Here is a 6405-nt window from a genome sequence, read left to right as displayed (position 1 = left end):
CAATGATACCCCAAGTGGTGATTTCAAAGGGGTCAAATGGGTCCCCCAAAGGGGTCAAATTTTTTGTTCAGTTTGTCTGAAACTTCCTATTTCAGCAAAGAGAGGGATATTCCCCTCAAGGAGGGGTTTATAGACACAGGTTTATCATCTAGGGCCTCTTGTAAGTGACCAAGGCAAGTTTATTTTTCTCTTAGAGTTCAGAATCTGAGTGGGCTGCTATCTCTCATATAACTTTTGCCCTTTTCAAGGCATTTTTGTCATTTCTCTGGATCCTTCCAGAGCCTGGGTAAATCTTGAGTTCTGTGGTTATCTTTCTCTCCTGCCCTCATTCTCGGTCACTGATGCACACATATTGTGCTACTGTAACCATATTTCTCAAATTTTACCATTAGTTAAAATTTGTAATATTTCTGCTTGTGAACCAAAGAGAGAGGAGTCAGTCTGGCAAGATGCTAAAATATGAATATTTTGGTGACATTGCCTACCTTATCATGACCATTGCCTCTAATATACTAGACTAAATTTCAGTGCAGATATACAGCTTCTTGGGTTAGATGGGGAGAGCATTTTCCCTGATTTCCTTATAAACTCATAGCACCTTAGAGATAGAAGTGTTAGAGCTGATGTAGGAAATATCAGCTATAATATTTTTGATTAGCATATGAGAACAGTTGGGTTTCTCTTTGCTGTGTAAGGTAAAAGTTGTGGGCCCTTTGGTGAGGACTGACTTTTATAGCTCATACGATCTAACAACTCCCACGATATAACAACTATTATAAAGGTTGGGATTATCTGCATAGTTATTTTGGGAATCAGGACAAAGTCACAAAGTAAAGGTTGGTCTGTCACTGAGGGATTAATGTTTGTAACTTAAAACATTTCTTGTATATTCATCTTGAGAAGTAGTAACTTCTTGAGACAAGTATTTCCAAACTATGGGTTGAGAGTCATATATCTGTCCTGATGGGATTGTTCTGAGTGTTTAATGATATACAGAAATTTTTACTATTTGCATCTCTTCCATTGTTTTGGCTCTCTAAAATGGGTGTTGCCACTTTGCTGGGTCACAGGTATAATGAAGTAATTTTCTTCTTGTTTCAGGCTGTCCTCTGGAGTCACCAAGGAGAGAAGTTCTGGGAGGGAAGGAAGATGGGATGGGAAAAGATCCCTCGCTGTTTGTGAGGGTAGCAAGAGAGTCCAGGGATTCTGAGATCTGTAGCTCTGGGCCATCAGTTTGAGGGTGGCTGAGGCTATAAGGAATCATCTGTGACATCATATCCCGGACAGGAGAGGGCTTCTGAGACCCTCATTATCCATGTTTATACTGGAAAAAAAGATAATAAATATTTTGAGACTCTCAAGAAAGTTCTGTATTACCAGGAATTTTTTGTTCAATTTATAACTTCTTACACTCAATTGTTTTTAGTAAATACAAATCTCAAACAAATTTCTTACTTTCAGGTGTAATCCTCGGTGAACGACTCAAGCTATCTTATTCTCCTAAAGCGACATATATAGTCATTTTTATAGGGTAAGAAAAGTTCATGGCCACTATAGAACTAAGCAAACGCTTAATCTAGGACCATAGCTGAGCCTTTCCTCTCTCTATTCAAGATGAGTACACAACAAACTCATCCGAACATTGTAAAAGTTTGTCTAGATTGCAGTTTTCTTATATAAGTGCCATGTGGTTTCATCGAGATAGATGGTAGGGAAGGAATTACTGTGGATTTTCTTTTCTATCCAAAGCTTCATGTATTGCTTCTTTATTATCAAGTGAAACTATATATATATAGTTTTATATATATATATTTATATATATAAAACTATATATATAAATATATAAACAAATATAAATATATAAGCATATAAATATATAAGCATATATATATGCTTATATAAATATATAAACATATAAATATATATAAATATATAAACAAATATATAAATATATAAATATATAAACAAATATATAAATATATAAATATATAAACAAATATAAATATATAAGCATATATATATAAACAAATAGAAATATATAAGCATATATATATAAATATATAAACAAATATTTATATTTGTTTATATATTTATATATATTTGTTTATATATTTATATATATTTGTTTATATATTTATATATATTTATTCCTCCTCTCCCACATCAAGGTTTTCATGTTAAGTTCCTGCACATAATTCTCCTTCATCTTTACCTACCACATATACCTGTTCACCTACACTTTCTGTTTGCCTCTTTTAACAAAGTGCAATATCTTTGTCATATTGGGTCATTAAGGCATCCAGCGAAAACCTCTAGTTGGAGAGATATATAAGGGATGGTGGGTGGAGGTGGATGGAGGAAGTAAGGAAGAGGAGGAGAAAAGGACGGAGACAGAGAAGGAGGAAGGAGTTGGGGGAGGGACGGAGTGGAGGAGAGGTGAGGGGAGGGCAAAGAAGGGGAGAGATACTTGGGTCTGAAATATAGAATAGGTTGTTTTGAGATAAAAGGAAGTCCTGTCAGTAGAAATGTTAAAGTCTCTGGTGCTACCTATCAGAGCAGTTATGTGAGGGATTTCTGTGTTGAATGAGAAATTGAAACAGTCTGGAAAAGTCCCTTTATTGTCTGGTATAATTTGTAATAAAGAATTGTTGAAGTCTCAATTCACTTCGATGTTTGTAAAATTATAGCATGTCTATTAAGATGTTATTCAAATTGGCCGTGGGGTATTGGTCTCATGTCTGAATCTGTTTCTTTGGGGGTGTGTATCACTTTTTATGTTTATCTTTGTTTCTTTATAGATGCTTCTGCCATTTCTGGGGGGACTTCATTTTTATTTTCCATTTATTTTTATTGTTCTCTTTTTATATGTTATTTATTGAATTTTATTAATTCTGTTAATATACTGACTGTTTAAAAAAGTTTTAAATAATTTCTGGGCTTGCGCTTGTTTTTCCTGTTTATTCCCTAAGTCTCTGATTATTTCTTACTGAACTTAATTTCTTTTACTTTCTTTTTTTCTGTCTACTTGCCTAAGAAATTTCTTGCAAATGTTGTTTCATTCTTTATGTTTCACTACTTTGGAATGAGAGAATACAACTCTAAGGTCCTATTGTACCACTCCAAAAATGTAATTCTGCCCAAGGTTAAATGAATTTAAGGAGACCCAGGGTTCAAAATCAGACACAGACTAGAAAGCCCTGTCAGTATTTAAAATAGGAAGTGGTTTACTACAGAAAATTATCTGCTTACAAAATCCTCATCATGAAGTTTCAAAAACCACAAAAAACCAATGCTAAAGGTCACGATGCTGCAACAATAAGGCTAGCAATTTTCAGGGGAGGCGCAAAGGCTCTACAAAACTAAATTTGCCATGAATAAGAGAACCTATCATTGATGGAACCTAGCCCAAATCGATCCTGAAAGGACTGTAGGAAATGTAGTTCAGTCTCCCAGTCTCAGTCAGTTCAGGGAGAGCATAAAAGGAGGCAGGAATGGTGAGGAATTGATAAGAAATAATGCAGTTCAGTTGCCTTTCTAGTGCAAAGGGAGCTAACTCTCTGCTTATCATGAACAGAACACCTACCAATTACACCTCAGGACTCCTCTAGCTACTTCTGTTTCTGTTCTTAACAGGGATTCTTCAGGGTGCTGTGTTAGAAGGCTTAACATTACTCCACATACTATACCAAGATTGCATCATTTTAGATATTAATTCCAAGTGTGGAAATCATCCTCTTCCTTACCCTTCTAAAAGCACACTACAACCACAATAGCTTTCCATTCATTCTCCCAAATTCTTATTTAACTTATTTGATATTGTTGTGGCGCAATCAATTCTAAGACCCACGGAGCCAATTGAGATGAATTATGAGCCTTTATCAGCCGGCTGGTGACTGACTCTCTACCACACAGGGTTTGAGGACATCAGCCCTGAGCTCCTAAAAGAGGCAGCTCATAAAGCCTAGAACCACAAACCTGGTTTAATATCAAACAAGCAAACAGATTAACCACACCCTAGTTAATATCAAACAAGCAAGCAGATTACAGAAGCAGAAGTTGGCTATTAGCACATCTTTGCCCAGAACCAAACCCTCAACAATATATAAGTTATATATCATGTGTAGGGCACCAACACTCTAGTCTTAATTTTCTTCCTAAGAAACCATTGTTTCTCAAAGATGCTTCCTGGCTAGTGATATGCCTAATGAACTTATTAAAAAACATACATTGTTAATGAATTTCTGTGACCTAAATTGAGATTCAAGATAGCCTAGTAGTTTTTTCCAATGAGTCATTACTTTCCTTATATTTGTATAAGTGAACATTTTATCATGGTTAATTTACAATTCAAAAGGAGTTATCTCTTATGCTGATGATGCCATGGAATAAAACGTCCAGAAACCTTTCATTTGCCACTCCTTTGATAAAATAACCATCAGATAAAGATGGTTCCATTGAACTATTATTATCTTTCCAGATAATCCTCATATATCATTTAAATGTCAGCCACCCTCATTTTTCTCCTTTAACTTTGCATTTTCCATTATTTTCTTTACATTAATATTTTGGGTCATTATTATTAAAGTTTCAAATAGGCAAATATTTATATATATTTTAAAATATCTTACTAATGATTATTAAAATGGTGTTGCAGTTTTTCCTAATGTTTATTTATATGGGGGTTATAAACACTACATGAAAAAGATTAAAAGTATTGAACAGAGTTCTTCATAAGCAGGAAAGGACTTTTTTGTAGGAAAAAGATATGCTGGAATTATTGAGTATCTTTAGGCCTAAAACACTTGCCAACAAGCAATTCAATTTTCCCAACACCATCTATAAAGAAACTGTCTTTATCATTATGATATAGTCTTACCTCGTTTGTCATTGATTAATTGAGCATATAGTCATGGGTTTATTTCTAGGTTCTCTGCTCTCTTTCATTAATCTATGTGTCTGTTTTAAATCCAGTATCATATTGTTCTGATTACTATAGCCTTGTAGTATAGTTTGATATCAGGTAGCATGATAACTCAAACTTTGTTCTTCCTTCTCAAGATTGCTTTGACTATTCAGGGTCTTTTATGGTTTCATATATATTTTAGGATTATTTGTTCTAGTTCTGTGAAAAATGCCATTGGTATTTTGATTGGAGTTGCATTGAATCTGTAGATTGCTTTGAGTAGTATAGACATTTTAATGATGTTAATTCTTTCTATCCATGAGCATGGTATATCCTTCCATTTATTTGCATCTTCATTTTCTTTCTTGGCTGTCTTACAGTTTTCTGAGTATAGGTTTTTGCCTCCTTGGTCAAATTTATTCCTAGGCATTTTATTATTTTTGATGTAATTGTGAATGAGATTATTTTCTTAAATTCTCTTTCTAATAGTTTGTTATTGGTGTATAAAAATGCAACTTATTTCTAAATATTAATTTTGTATCCTGTTACTTTACTGAATTCACTTCTCAGTTCTAACAGTTTTTTTTTTTTTTATTAGATCTTTAGGGTTCTCTCTATATAGTATCATGTCATCTGCAATTAATGACAGTTTTACTTCTTCCTTTCCAATTTGATGGTTTTTCTTTTTCTTTTCTGATTGCCATGGCTACATTTTTAACCACTATGTTGAATGGAAGTGGTGAAAGTGGACATCCCTGTCTTGTTCCTGATGTTAATTAAAAAGCTTTCCAATTTTCCCCATTGAGTGTGAAGTTAACTGTGGATTTGTCATATATGGTCTTTATTATGTTGAGATGTGTTCCCTTTATTCCTACTTTGCTGAGAGTTTTTATCAAAAATGGATGTTGGATTTTTGTCAAATGTTTTTTCTAAATCTATTGGTATGATCATATAATTTGTATTCTTCATCTTTTTTATATGGTGTACTACATTAATCAATTTGCAGATATTAAACAAATTCTACTTGATCATGGTGCATGATCTTTTTAATGTATTGTTGAAGTTGGTTTGTAATATTTTATTGAGAATTTTTGCATCTTTGTTCATTAGGAATATTGGATTATAATTCACTCTTTTTTTTGTATTGTCAATGTCTGGTTTTGGAATCAGGATAACCTGGATTTGTAAAATGAATTTAGGAACCTTCCCTCCTCTTCAATTTTTGGAATAGTTTGAAAAGTTTGTGTATTAATTCTCCTTTGAATGTATGGTAAAATTTGCTTATGAAGCCATCTGGTCCAGGACTTTTTGTTGGGAGTTTTTTGACTACTGGTTTAATTTTGTTAGTAGTTATCAGTCTGTTAAGATTTTCTTTCTTCCTGATTCAGTCTTGGAATATTGTATGTTTCTAGAAATTTATCCATTTCTTCCAGGTTGTTGAATTTATTAGGATGTAATTGTTTTCACTATTTTCTAATAATCCTTTGTATTTCAGTGTGGTA

Source organism: Pteropus vampyrus, unplaced genomic scaffold, assembly GCF_000151845.1.
Source record: "Pteropus vampyrus isolate Shadow unplaced genomic scaffold, Pvam_2.0 Scaffold116, whole genome shotgun sequence".
NCBI lineage: Eukaryota > Metazoa > Chordata > Mammalia > Chiroptera > Pteropodidae > Pteropus > Pteropus vampyrus.
This window is presented reverse-complemented; position numbering follows the sequence as displayed.